At 42.6% G+C, this 13229-nt stretch overlaps 1 protein-coding gene across 2 annotated transcripts in view; it reads left to right on the forward strand.

Moving 5' to 3' along the window:
* Positions 1 to 13229, forward strand: part of NR4A1 (nuclear receptor subfamily 4 group A member 1) — a 44431-nt gene that overhangs the window by 11927 nt on the left and 19275 nt on the right. Inside the window, exon 1 of one of the 2 annotated variants that reach the window (XM_058168812.1) lies at positions 7893 to 8109. The exons of the other annotated variant lie outside the window; for it this stretch is intronic. The gene's annotated coding sequence lies outside the window, so the exon portion shown is untranslated. Of the gene's footprint in view, positions 1 to 7892; positions 8110 to 13229 lie in introns of those variants that run through there. 2 annotated transcript variants of the gene reach the window in all.

A 13229-nucleotide genomic window follows, 5' to 3' on the forward strand; every position in this document is an offset into this window, starting at 1 on the left:
ATATGATTAACCTGTTTTGCTGAATTAACCCTGGTTGTAGCTCAATATAGTTTGCAAACCTAGAAACTTAGCCCAATGAGTAAGGTCCACTCAACCTGCTACATTTTATATTCTCTTCTCGCATCCATTTTTTTCTGTCTGTCTTTCACGATCAGAGAAGAAACCTATCTTTCATCAGAGGTTTGAACGGATGTCTTGTCGAGGGTTTTGGAAGTCAGCTCTAGGACCCCATGAAATTGGGCCCAGGGCTGCAAGTCTTAAATAATTTAACTGGCAGCTGGGTTGGTTTGCTGGCTATAGATCTGTATTCAGGCTGCACCTCTCATTTTGCTCCTACTTGTCTGGTGATGCTTTAACACAAGATTTTCCATTTCATTCCAGAACGTTGGCCAGGAATGGAACCCCAGGGGTTAGGTACATATTGACAGTTCTGTCAATTACTTTGAACTGAAGGGAAGAAAGGAGATATCTGGGCCCGGAGATCTAAGTGGGTTTCCCCTGCCTCCTCTGTGTGGCAAGCCACATTTCCATGCACCTAAAGAAGTTTTCACCTCCCCCGCAGACATTGTTGAGGCTGGAAGCCACAGGCTGTTCACCTTCAAGTATGCTTATTTACTTCAGTGGAATTTCCTACTAAAGCCATCTGAAGGTATGCCATGACATTTACCCCTTGGAGGGGGGGGTTCTCCCAAGGTTGAATTTGCCTTTTAGGAGGCTATTTCTCTCTCTCTCTCTTCTGGAATCCGAACCACCGTTACCGTTTGGGGACTAGGTGAATATGCAGAAATGTTTTGTGGCTTCTTGTTTTCCCCCCCGTCAGGTTTGGCTTTCTTCCAAGGGGCTCTTTTTCCAGAATGGGAGGGCATATTGACTCCTTTTTGACCCATAATAACTCAAATCAAAAAGCTAGACAGTAAATCCACATTTAAATCCTATCGTTCACCAGTCAACACAAATTGTCATTGTTAACAATTTCGGGATTATATGAGGAGTGAGGGAGGATGTTCTGAGATGGAACATTGACTCTTTCTGCATTGTGGAAAAAGTTGGATTCGTGGCCTAAATCGATCTTTCCGGTTGATATTCTATAAATTCATCATTAAGAGGGCTTTGGCTCCATGAACATTAGGTAGTATACTGTCCCTGAATTTGCACATCACAATGAGGCAAAATATTATTTCTTTGGTTTTCTTTTAGCAAAATAAACAAATCCAGCCACTGTGATTTACAGGCCATGATTTGTGGCTTAACCAACCAAGTGTGGTTTGTTTTTCAAATAATAGTTAAATAGAATTCAAAGCATTTAACATTATCCTGAACGAACAAGCTGGTATCAGAATGCAATTATGTTTGACTAAAAAGTTGGCTGGTACTTGGTATAAGAAACAGGCAGATGGATATCTGGGCTCTTCCAAACAGCCCTATGCTGCAAGCATGAATCCTCTGTTAACCTATTTACCAATCTGACTCTTTAAAAAGAAAAAATTATATCCTCCAGAGAAGATCCTCAGTTCCACATTCATGAAATGTTCGGGTTTGCCCTTAACACAACCCAGCCTTTGAGAAGTGTTGGAAAGATGGTTACATTCCTCTTCAGAGCAGCTGCTCCGGGATTCTTGCCAGGTCTTTGACTCAAACATTGCCTTAAAAACGCATCTCGTTACGCAGTCGGTTTTACAAATGTGAGGCCTTTAAGCAAACTCAGAGGTTGTCTAGGCCAAAAATATTTTTAACAATAGGAAAAGCCATCAATCTTTCCTGCTGCCGAGTTATCGGTGTCTTTTATACTTGGCCCACATAATTCCATTCCGAGACAACAGTATCACCGAGCAGGAGAATTTGGAAAGGGGAGGGGGGTGAAGAATGAAAGAGGCTAGACCGAGGCTAGACTCCTGTCTACAGAAGTGAGCAAACTTTTTTTTAGGGATTGAACTAAACTTTGCAAAAAGGCTTTTGCATCTAACTGCTGAGCCAGTAAGCTTGAGTTTCCTTTTGGCCAGGCTTCTTTCCAACCTGTTTAGCTCGCTGCCATTTTCTTGGCCACATTTTTGGAAGTGGTTGTCCTTGCCTGTTCTATCTGGGGCTGAGAGAAGGTATGGCTCAAAGTCCCCCAAATCAGGGGTCTCCAACCTTGGTAACTTTAAGCTTTGCTGGCTGGGGAATTCTGGGAGTTGAAGTCCACCAGGCTTAAAGTTGCCAAGGTTGGAGACTCCTGCCCCAGATGACTACATGACTAAGGCAGAACTCATGGTGTCCTGGTTCTTGTTCTGGTGCTTTTAACCTCTACTCCAAACTGTCTCTCAGAAAAGGAAATTGTCCATTCAAATCAGGTTTGGCTCCAGGCAATTGCCTGCAGTTTTCTCAGCAACATTTTCAGAAGTGAAAATGAAGGGAGAGGCTGTCTGGTCTACTGATTAAAGCAGGGGTCTCCAACCTTGGCAACTTTAAGCCTGGTGGACTTCAAATTCTGGGAGTTGAAGTCTGCCAGGCTTAAAGTTGCCAAGGTTGGAGACCCCTGGATTAAAACACCAGGCTAGAAGTGGGAGACCGTGAATTCTAATCCCGCCTGTGGGCCAGTCACTCATTCCTCACACAGCTTGTTGCTATGGGGAAAATAAGAGCAGTGAATGTGTGCTGGGTTTAGTTTAGTTTTAGTATTTGCCACCTTGAGTAATTTGTAAACATAATAGCATGGGTATATAAATAAATAATAAATAAAAATAAATAAATAAATAAGTTGTTTGGCAGTTGTTTCCTTTTAGAGCTGAGATACTGCCTGCCCCAAGGTCACCGAGTTGGTTTTGTGCCTAAAGCAGAATTAGAACTCACAATTTCTTCGTTTCTAGCCTAGTGCCTTGAGCCCCTATGCCACGCTGGTTTATAATAACTTTTTTTTATATAACAAGCTTATTTATTCTTCTTACGCTTAACAGCTGCTATTTTTTTCAAGCAGTCATTTCCCAGCAGTTAGCATCTCTAGAGAGAAAAAAGGACTATTGCTTCATGCATTATTTGGGCATGGGGTTTCCTCAGAGTTGGTTTTTAGAAAAAGAAACAGAAAAAAAATAATAAACTTTTGTTAACGGTATACCAGAAATTAAGAGTAAAGGAAGAGAAAGCATTGAAGTAAAGTATGTTGTAAACAAAACAGATCTCCGAAATTGGCCAGATTCCTTAAAAGACCTCTTATTGTTGAAACAGAAACACAATAGAAACACAATTAAATAATACATATCCATTGCTGCAAGGAAAGTATAGATTTATTCTTCCAGTATTGCATAATAATTATTTTGGTTATAGTTTGTGTGGAGAAAGAAAGACCACAATTCTTGATATTTTGAGAGATTCTAAATATTGGGGATATAATTAGGAGGCACACAGGTTTCTTTGATGTGCAACATTGGTTCTACCATATTAATATTCTTGCATTGTTGGTGCTATTTATTTATTTATTTATTTATTTATTTATTTTCTTTTATTTAATTTATTTGGCACCCATCCTGCCTGCCATGATGCTACCCTTGGCAGCTTATCATAGTAGAACATAAAATATAAAAAATGTAATAACCATAGTAAAATAGTCAAACAATAAAAATAAAATAAAATAATGCAGTAATACGAATTAAAAGACAGGTGAGGAGGGAGCATGATGTCGGGGAGGGTGGGAGGTGGGGTCTGCCGCAGGGGAGGGGGAATGAGATCTGCCACAATAGGGAATGATCTTGCAGTGTTTTTCACTCCTGTCCGGTTCCATGTGGCGGGCTGAAAGTTGCAATGATCTCCATTTACAAACCAGTTTCTCCTTGTAGGATCTTTGCCTTTTGAAGATCTACTGTATCTGTGGCGTTCTCTTTATGATTTTTTTTTTTTGTTTACATTTATACCCCGCCCTTCTCCGAAGACTCAGGGCGGCTTACAGTGTATAAGGCCTTAGCTTTTCAATTAGCTTTCAATTTTTCACACATTTAATGGGTGTTGTCTTTTCTGTTTGCTGTCCTGAGAACAGAATGGTGGGATGGAAGTCTTTAAAATGTTTCAAAGCCTGAATCTGGGAGAAATCTTAAAACTACTTGGAAAATTAGCTCAGAGAAAAGAAAAGGAACTAGAGTGAGGAAAATACTCAGATACATAAAGAGGAAAATCTCTTGAGAAGACTCGAGAGGGGCAGCGAAACGCATCTTAAAATATATTTATGATTGAGGCCTAGGGAGAATCCTATTAAGCCTGCAACAGGTGCAGAAAAGCACATGCAGAAACTGGCTTCAATGTTTTATTACCTAGTCACGCCTGTCTCTAATTTCTTCTCCTTGAACTGAGGGTTTCCACCGGTTTTTACCCTGAGAAGGGGAAAGCAAGTAATAAAAGAAATACGTTATGTAGCTTGGCTGGTCCTGCCATCATTTTAACATCTACCATATTTTCCAATAATCCATCTTGGAACTGATTTTTAACTCTACACAGTGACATATTTAATACGATGCAACTAGCTGTATCCATCTGTGGAGCTTTAAAAAAAAACTGATAAAAATTTGCAGTAGCAAATATCATTTTCGAAAAAAATGCTTCCTGCAAGAGAGAAGCATCCAAAATGTATTTGCATTATAAAAACAAGTTTTATGTGAATTATTCCATTAGGCTGAATCACCTAAATGTATTTAATTAGATTACAACTCTATCTAAAGTATGCTGGCTGGGGAATTGTGGGAGTTGAAATCCATACATCTTAAAGTTGTTGAGGCTGAAAAACATTGACCTAAAGATATACATGCATTTCTCCAAAATTATTCTATACTGTAAAATGTAAGTTTTTAAAATATTCAGTCTGCAGCTTGGCCAAAACAGTAGATTTAAATTTGTGTTAAACTACCTTGTCTAGCCTGCGACAGGTGAGTTCTCTACAATTTCACCATTGCACAGACTGTCCAGGTGCAGATCAGCTTGGCTTCAGCCAGCTTCCTCTGTCAAGTACCTTAATTTATTAACTCAGGTCTAGGGACTACTTAATGTCAGTTTATGAAGGCAATAATCAGAAAACGTCCCGATATTATTAAGTTGCATTTAAAACATACAATGCGTGGCCAGCTAAAATCGATTCCAAGATTGCAGGGTTTTTTTAATCGCCCTCATCTGTTTACTTTTGTTTTTTAGGCATTTTTACCTGTGTCTTTAAGAGAAGGTGCTATTAGCACTATTTTATTTCCAGGACAGAGAGCTTTTTTAAAAGATCTCTATTATGTGCTTACTGCTGCAGAATTAAAAAGAAATAACCTAAGTAAAACGCTGAAATTGCAAACCAATTTTCCAAGTATATATATATCCGCTCCTTTCAAATTACCGGTTTTCAGTGACAGCAAAATCAAAAGAATCACCATAGACTTTTCTGGTGCTGCAGTCCTGCTTCAGACATTATTACACAGTGTCAAGATTTCAGGATACTTGCATTAACAACCTCCTGCCTGTATTTTCTCACTTCCACTTCAGTCTGTTTTTATTACTACAAAAGGTGCTTCGAGACAGAGAGCTCCTTGTTCTATCACCCAAAGTCATTTTGCAATTGTTTTATTTTGTTTCTTCTTTGACAGATCTCTGGCAGCAGTGTAGCAGCAGGGGGGTGGATGGGGGGGACGGACACAAAAGAAAAACACAAGAGAGTTCTGGTACTGTAACGTGGCTTTTAGAAAAGTCTGGTTGTGACACTGTGTGGTCTCTCTGCCTTATTTGTAATATGTTCCTCCATCCCTAACAATATTTACAGTACTCTCTTTTCCCATTACTTTTTTTCTTAAAGTTCTTTTGCTCGGTAGTTTACAGAGGAATACTGTATTTTCTAGCATTAGAACTAAAAGTATCTTCTGTCCACTTAGCAGCAAACACATTTTACTGTACTGCTTATATTTTTGGAGGATGACAAACTAGAAGGTATCCCTTCCTCCAGCCATCATCCTGAAAGCGATCAATAAACGTTCAGATCCCATTTCTGGGAATGAGGCAGAGACAATGGCCAGGAAAGGCCCCTTTAAAGCTACCCCAGTTCAGTCAAGAGAAAGAATGTGGAATATCCCTCTGGAGCTCTTCTCAAAGGTTTGCAGCATGAGGCGGCTGCGCTCAGCACGTTTCCCCCTTTTCGACTTTTAGCTTTCTTCTTTAGCACCGGAGCACCGGTTGCTCAAAATCCCCACATCTTTGCAAGGGTACCCGAAATTAACCTGGCTGTCTGTCGCCTTCATCACCAGCAGAAGAGTGAAGAGAAGATATTTACTTTTAAAGGAGTGGACGGAGGGAAATGGAAAGACAAGGCTCAAGAAGTCTGTAGAGATTCTCAGTCATCCAGGTCGGAGGGTCTCCAACCTTGGCCACTTTACGACTGGTGGACTTCAACTGCCAGAATTCCTCAGCCAAACGCATGGACCCTGATCCAGGTCATGGTTGTCCCAAAGGTGCGTTTTTTTTTCTTTCAGGAGGCAACTGGCGTTTCTTGTTTTTGTTGTTGTTGTTTTTTTGAAGACATTTCGCTTCTCATCCAAGAAGCTTCTTCAGTTCTGAGGAAAGTCCAGTTGCCTCCTGAAAAACAAAAAAAACGCACCTTTGGGACAAGGCTCAAAGAAGTACAGAAGCGAGCCACGTTGGGGAACATCTCTCCCTTGAGATTCGGCAGGGTCGTGGATTGGAACCGAGGGGGCGCCGTCATCGATGGACACGAGGGAATGGAGCAAGGCGTGGCTGGGGTTGCAGGGGACAACACGGGTCGAGCCCATAAAGCCATTGCACGAAAGTTGAGAAAGCGGGCTCTGGAACCGCGCGTCTTTTCCGGAACCCCGAGCCTTCCTTCGCTTACGAGCCTTCGCTTCACATTTCCGTCCCTTGAAGCTTTCTGCTCCGCCGCTCCCCCCACCCCTTTCTTTCTTTTCTTTTCTTTTTTGGCTCTTCCTATGAAACTCTTTTCTTTCCTCCTCATCCTCCTCTCTTTTAATCCCCCCTCCTTTTTGTTTTTTTTTTGGTCCTTCCTATGACACTCTTCTTTCCTTCTCTTTTAACACCCCCCTTTTTTTCTTTTTCTTTTTTCTTTTGGTTCTTCCTATGACGCTCTTTTCTTTCCTCCTCATCCTCCTCTCTTTTAATTCCCCCTCCTTTTTTTTGGTCCTTCCTATGACACTCTTTTCTTTCCTTCTCTTTTAACACCCCTTTTTCTTTTCTTTTCTTTGGTTCTTCCTATGACGCTCTTTTCTTTCCTCCTCATCCTCCTCTTTTAATCCTCCTTTTTTTTTTGGTCCTTCCTATGACACTCTTTTCTTTCCTTCTCTTTTAACACCCCCCTTTTTTTCTTTTTCTTTTTTCTTTTGGTTCTTCCTATGACGCTCTTTTCTTTCCTCCTCATCCTCCTCTCTTTTAATCCCCCCTCCTTTTTTTTTTTTTTGGTCCTTCCTATGACACTCCTTTCTTTCCTTCTCTTTTAACACCCCCCCTTTTTTTCTTTTTCTTTTTTCTTTTGGTTCTTCCTATGACACTCTTTTCTTTCCTCCTCTTCCTCCTCTCTTTTAACACCGCCCCCACCCCCGGTTGTGTTTTTTTTTTTTCTTCAATCCTTGCTTAGGAAAAGGCTCTATTTTTAGCCGGGAAGGAGTGTGTGTGGGGGGGTAGCTCGTTCTATTTTTAGATCAAACAATTCTAAGGCGTGCGTCAATGGAACCCCGTGTGCGTCACCCGCGCAGACATTCCGATCCCGCCCCTCGCTCCGAGGGCGCCGGAACATTCCGCCCCTTTTTGCCTTGTATGGCGAAGGCTGCAGCCGGGCTCGTGCGTCAGAGGATCCCCCCTCCTTCTCTGCCCAGCCCTTCGCCTCTGCGTCACAGAGAGCTTAAGAGAATCTCCTGGCCACGGGCTGGTGAGCCCCAGTGGCTTAGTCGGCGTCTAGACTGGAGGCAGCTCGCTCCGGCGCGGGCTCGCTCGCTCGCTCTTATCTCCAGCTTTGATCTGCGCGGCGGCGGCAGCGAGAATCGGCGCTTTCCCCGATGCGCTTTGGGTTTTCTTAAAACATTATTCTCCGACTTTCCCAACGGCTTCATGTGCAAGAGTGAAAGAGACCGCAGCTAGGTTTTTCAGCTCCGTTGGGTATGTGTGGATTTCTTCTTAATTTTCCCCTCCCCCTTTTTGTGTTCCCCCCCTCCCCCCGTCTGCTTTTTCGTAAAAGTGCAGGCGCGCTTCGTGACTTTTAAGAAGGGTGTTGTGTTGTTTTGGGGGGGGGGGTTTGGTCGTTGACTGGTTTGCAGGACGAGGGATGCTTTTTTTTTTTTTTTAAATCGGGTCGGGAGATTAAAAAAAGAAAAGAAGTTTGGGGGATCGGAAGGGATCTTCTTGCGGGTTGAAAAGTTAGGGAGGCGCGAGGATCGCGGGCGAGGAGGCGAAGTTAGAGGTGAGGTTGCGTTTTATTCTGGGATGGGCTGCAAAATGAAAAAAAAAAGTGTAAATAGCGAGGAGGGTCGTTCTACCTAACAACAGCAAATCCTTGCCAAGTGAAGAAGTCTTGGATGTGCAACGAAGTCTATTTGCAAGAGCAAATAGACTTAGAGTAGAGTTTATCCGTGAAGAGTGAATCTTAAAGACCGGCGGTGGCTTCTGTTACTTGTTCGTACTTTTAACTGTATGAACTGCAGCGTGATTTTCCAAATCGGCGGGTTTTGATTTGCAGATCTTAGAAAGTTACTAGAACTGCCATATGTCATCTGCCTGGCTCTTCCTATGTAGTATGGGACAACTTGGACGCATCTGTTAAGGTATACAGAATGCAGAATCGGTTAAGGTATACAGAATGCAAAATCGTGAACCACTGGACTAATCCTACAAGGGCAGGCTTTTTCTCCTTAAAAAAGAGGTATTTGTACTTCCGAAGCTTGAATTGCAAGAGGATCTGGCTGGGGGCTTGGCTGATGGCAACTATAATGGTGCACTTGTTTCCAAAAGCAGTTTTCAAAGTCTACATTTGCATTTTAAAGGACAAAATTGCTGCCATCTGAGCTTGTGGGAGCCCTGGCAGATGTGTACCAGTGACTGGATGCATTTTGCCATTTTTATGTCCTGTGACCTTGATTGTGATGTCAGTGTAGGATGGGCACCTCACTTGGGCAAAAGTGAAGTTGTCTCTTTTAGAGGAAAAATTGTGATATTAAGACGTGAAGCGATCTGATGCTTGATCAGGAAAGTAATACCGTCCAGCTAGTGCTTGCGTCCAGGTGCCTCGTCATAAGGCCTGGTGATTGTACCATGTTTTGGAAACAAACAGGTCAGACTCTTAACTTCTTAGAGATCGGAAGATGTTTTATTACTTCATCAGGATGAATATATCAATTCTGCCCATATCAAATTGAGAAAAGAACTTTAAATGTCTTTTCTCTGTTTGGAAGATCACTGTGGGAAAAGCTGTTTGTGTCAGGTTCGTATTCTCACTCTGCCTGCAGCTAGTCCTCTTATACTTGCATGTTTGTTTGTTTTTTGTTAATCTGAGGGTAATGTGCATTGTGGGTCAGTGTGCATATGCACATTTATGTTTTTCTTTCCTAGGTGCAGAAATTCCCCTCCATATTTTCAAAAAGTGGACACCGTTGAAAAAAATGTTTTCTAATGTTCCCTCTCTCTCTCTCTCTTTCCCCCCCCCCTTTTCCTTTCCAAAGAGATGCTCTTTTTTTGTGAGTGTGCATATGCATGTTTGTGAGTCGATTTGCTGAGCAGCTTGGTACCATCACAGGTGTTGAAGGACATAAATCAGCAAAGCTCCTAGCCTGGTGCTTTCATGTGGCTTTGCAAGGGGGTGGAGGGCTTGCAGTTCCTGGCATGTTCAGAGCGACAGGTGCTGCATCAAGTTTGAGCACCTGGCAGCCTTTGCTGTGGCGGGCTCTCCCTGTTTCTAAGTCTGTGCGCCAGACTTCAAAGGCTGAACAAGTCCACTTGCCACAGTCCTGTCTTTGTCCATTGTGAGCACCTCCTTTAGTGGTCTTGGTCACCCCAGAATCATTAAGTTAGACTGTAAGGGGTTTGAAAACCTTGACTGAGACCAGGAAGCTTCGAAGTATAAAATGGGTTGAATTCTAGAATAATCTCAGCAACTACACAGAGCAGTGTGGGGTAACCACAGCATTCCCAAAAGCTTGATTTGTTTTACATACTCTGCATATTTATCCAGCAATAAGAGCAGCTCTGTTTTAAGGGATTTCCTCTCCGGCGAATCCGCCTAGGACAGAAACTTAGGTAGGAAGAGAACCAATTGCCTTCATTATGTCATCATTAAGACACCTTCTACCAAAGGAAAATTGCTAGTGTCAAAGCAGAAAGCGGGGAAACGTGAATTATTTTATTTTCCATGGTTTGATCACAGAAAGTGGGAAAATGCCAGCTGGGTTATTTCAGCTTTTAAAAAGCTTCTGTTTACACAAAAACAGCACTGGGGTTGGTCTCTTGGAATGAAGCCCACGCTTACCTCTTCCATTGATAGCTTTGAGTAGTGGTGATTATCTTTTCTGCAGATCAGACATCTTGACAGGTGCAGTTTTTCTCACTGCTGCCATTTATACAGTGTGGAGTGCTGCATCAATTGAATATCTTGATGTGGAACTGTTTAAAAGCATGGGAAGCCTGCAAAGCAGGAAAAGGGCCTGCGTAGACCAGGGAAGAGTTGGACATCTAATACCAGAATCCATTTGCCCTTGTTCAAATGCAGCTCAGCACAAGCAATGGATTCAGTCTTGGAACATTTGAGCCTGGAAGAAATAGCTTTCCACAAGAAAAGCTTCTTTTAGATAATTCCACCCATTGTCGAACTGACAATAACAGTCTGTTCCTGTTGCATGTTTCCTTAAGCTGTTGAGTATTTCTTCTTGGAAACAGCGTGGTCATTTATGCTGAATGGTGCCAGCTCGGAATCTTTCTGTGGTTTTACGTTAGCACTGAATCCAGTTAGTTGCTGGGAAGTCGATCTGTCCCTGCTGTTCTGCAGCTCCTCAGCAGAGGGTGCTCTTGAGCAGTCTCTAAAGTCTAAACGCAGTCCCAACAAATTGGGAGGAAATTGTAGGGCTGCAACTGTAATGATGGGCTTCTGTGCTGTTCCCCTAAAGCAGCAATGGATGACTTGCTAACCTTCCCGTTCAGCTATCTCTCAGGATCCCTTGCTATTGACCAGGCTGTCTTGGGCTGATGGGAATTGTAGTTCAGCCATCTCTTGAAGACATAGATTTCCCATTCCAAAAGCAATCATCTCTCCCCTGATTGGTTTATAGCTGCCATTGTTCTAGAGAACTTAGCTGTTGGCTCTTAAGTGTTGGGAGGAATTGATCTATGAGGTTGAGATTTCAGCCGTTCTATTCCAGGGCTATCCAAAGGCAAGCAGTGCTTGGTCACTGGTCGCAAAGCCTTCCATCCTGCCGATTGCAGTGGGGATTCAGCCTTACTACCTTGAGTGCCTTTGTTTTTGTCTCAGCCTTTGAAGGTAAACGGAAGCTGTCAAATGATGGTGGGGATGGTGGGGGGGGATGCAGGGCAGCAAAGTTCTGCAAACAATGCTGCTCTGCCTATCAGACAGGGGATAGTAGCACATCTGTTGCTGCATCTGTTTTACAGTGATTACAGGAGCCATTTGTGCGCTAAAACAACAAGGATCCCAAAGGGGCGGCTCGCAGGGTAAAGAGGTGAGTGTGTCGTTATAGCAACGCCGTGCCGTTTCCATTGGAAGATAGTAGAGGACTGTGAGAGAAATACACAGAGGAGAAAGCGATGGCAACAGTGCCTGCAGGAAGAAGACACTTGTGCTTCCAACAATGTTCTTTGCTACAAAGGAGGTTAATTCCAGTTCTTCTCTCATGATTCCCTGGTGAGACTCTTGGTGGAAAAGACTCTTGGAGCTCCAGCCATAGAGTGCATCAGTGGAAATGTTTTTAGGCAGCTAGGCAGGCACCGAGAAAGAGAGAAACAGAAGCATCTTGAAATGCCTTTTCTGGTGAATCCCATTTAAAAATACTTTTATGGCCACAGTGGGAAAAACTACCAGTCCCGGAAGAGAACAGGTCATTCACCTGTTTTTGAGAAGAGGGTAGAAATATCTAGTAGTCTAGCTATTATTTGCCCAGGTAATTATTGGGTGGATTCAGCCTTCTATTATAGGACTGTTCACCAGAAGTGTGTTGCCTGCCCTTCTGTTTGCTTCGAATGTCAAATCAGTACAGAAACCAGGCAGGGTTCAGAGAGGTATCCTTTCTTGCAAACGTTTGCATGTCCGGTAGGTCTTAGGGTAGAGGATTAAAAGCTATTCCATTGTGAAAAGAATTTCATTTTTTTTTATAGTGCCATATTCTTAGAGCAAGAATTCTTATTTTAATTGCTTGGTTTGATTTTTGCAAGCCGCAGAGTGCTGTGGAGAGTTGGATGGCATTCGGGTTTAATGGACGGTGGTGATGTGCATTTTTAGGACAATAGCAAAAGTGGGGGAAATGAGACCTTCCATATGGAGACTCTTGGCAATAAAAAACAACAACCTGATGGAACAGCCGTGAACTTTCTCAGATTCCACCTCAATTAACTCAATTTCATTGTGTGCTTTCAGAGCGTAATGTATTTCCACTATTGATTTCTCAGTCCATGGGTGGGCCAAGGCTGCGTTTCAGCCCTTTTGTCTCTGCTCTTACTTTTGTGTATGTGTGTGTGTGTATAATGTATTCATGCCTTCAGGTCGAAGGGGAAAGTAAGTATTATCAGTCAAGCCATTTTCTTTTAATTCTGATTTACAAGTGCTGTCCTTTTTTCCCCTCTCTACAGGAGCTGGTAGACTAAATATCACTGTGTCATTGTTGTATAGTTAGATTTAGCATGGAGGCTTTAAAAAGGCAATGGGGGAGGGGAGGGTTCAAATTAGAACAGTATCGCAAAGAACTAAATGTCCAGACTGGAATAAAAGACTTCATGATTTCTGTTTTAAAAGAAAAAGACTTGACTTTTAAAAAACTTGCAAACTAAGGACTAATAATAACATGAGAGGTATCGCACCGAGCTTTGTGCTAAAAGGCCCACGGTTGATCCTTCCTATTTGCTAAATATCTGCTGTCCAATCAGCCCTTGTGTTCAGTGGTGCTAGCAGCAATACCTAAGATTAGGATTACAACCCCTGTAATGGAGCTCCCTAGACTAGTCCTGCATTACCTAGGGAGATGCAGCTCTCCATTTGCAGACGTCAGAACTTCCTCTGGGGAGGG

The sequence above is a fragment of the Ahaetulla prasina genome, chromosome 2 (genome assembly GCF_028640845.1).
Source record: "Ahaetulla prasina isolate Xishuangbanna chromosome 2, ASM2864084v1, whole genome shotgun sequence".
Taxonomy (NCBI): domain Eukaryota; kingdom Metazoa; phylum Chordata; class Lepidosauria; order Squamata; family Colubridae; genus Ahaetulla; species Ahaetulla prasina.